The sequence below is a fragment of the Lissotriton vulgaris genome, chromosome 5 (genome assembly GCF_964263255.1).
Source record: "Lissotriton vulgaris chromosome 5, aLisVul1.2, whole genome shotgun sequence".
Classification (NCBI taxonomy): Eukaryota; Metazoa; Chordata; class Amphibia; order Caudata; family Salamandridae; genus Lissotriton; species Lissotriton vulgaris.
Genome location: NC_141693.1, coordinates 1814428747 through 1814429889, shown reverse-complemented (window position 1 = coordinate 1814429889; position 1143 = coordinate 1814428747). Strand labels below are relative to the sequence as shown.

Below are 1143 nucleotides of genomic sequence, written 5' to 3'. Positions count from 1 at the left end.
CTCTCACATTATTAATGTCAGATTCTCCAATCTACACTGTCTTTAATGCATACCCTTCCTTTCATGACTTGCTGGGGTGCCCAGGTGAATCGCTCCTCAGAGCGCTGGCTACTATTTAACAAGTAATTCTCTCGGATACTCTTTGTTCTTAAATGGTGACGTGGCCTTGAAAACAGAGAAGAAAATACGTGTCGGCTGGGCTGCTGAAAATGTAGTTACCAAATATTGTCTTCTACAAGTTGTGAACATAAACAGAATTGACAAAAAACTTATGTATCAGTTACCTTGACAATGGGCAGCCCATCACAAATGCTGCCTCGCACAGAAGGTGGAATTGAACCACTCTGTCGCTAGACAGCTACAGGTTTGAAGCCTGCACCCCAGACCACTGAGGTTCATCCGGGCAAAGAAACATTATAACAAAACAGGTATATATATATCACAAGAATACATGCGCTTTTACAGGTAGGGTACTGGCCAAAATGTGTAATCCGCCTAGCTATCAATGTCCACTATTTATTGAAGTTCTGGTCTCAGCTCTATTTTTGATTTGTCTTTATTTTCATGCACTGATTTAGTCAAAAGTTCAGAATATGAACCTTTGATTGTATGCAAAACAGAAACAGGATTTCTGGGTAAACGAGACTTGCTGCCACCCTTTCTTATAATGTGGACAAAGTTCAGATAAATCATTGCTAATGTCAGTGTTAACAACAATAGAATAGGAAAGGCCGTGCTGATTTGAGTTTACAGAACACAGAAGAAACAGACATTATTAAAGCCTTACTCTGTTCTCTCACTCTCTCTGACTCCTTGAACGGAAAGAGCAAGACACCAAAACATGACTTGTGTAAAGGAAAGCCAAAATACCACAACATGACTTGTGTAAAGAAAAGCCAAAACACCACAACATGAATTGCGTAAAAGAAAGCCAAGACACCACAACATGAATTGTGTAAAAGGAAGATCAAGACAACCGAACATGACTCATGTCAAGGAAACAAAGAAGTGGGGCGACCAATCGTCCCAAGCATATGCACAGCTCATGGATTGCCACCTTGGCACCAATGTTTCCAATTAGTTCCTCAATTTTTTATCAGCATGCTTACACCTTTGTAATCACTCGTAATCTCACTTTTCTCA

The 1143-nt window shown here is 40.2% G+C and overlaps 1 non-coding gene across 1 annotated transcript; it reads right to left on the bottom strand.

Moving 5' to 3' along the window:
* Nucleotides 1–318: 318 nt before the first annotated feature.
* Nucleotides 319–405, bottom strand: TRNASTOP-UCA (transfer RNA opal suppressor (anticodon UCA)). Its single transcript has one exon. It is a non-coding gene; the product is annotated as a tRNA-Sec (tRNA).
* Nucleotides 406–1143: the final 738 nt, after the last annotated feature.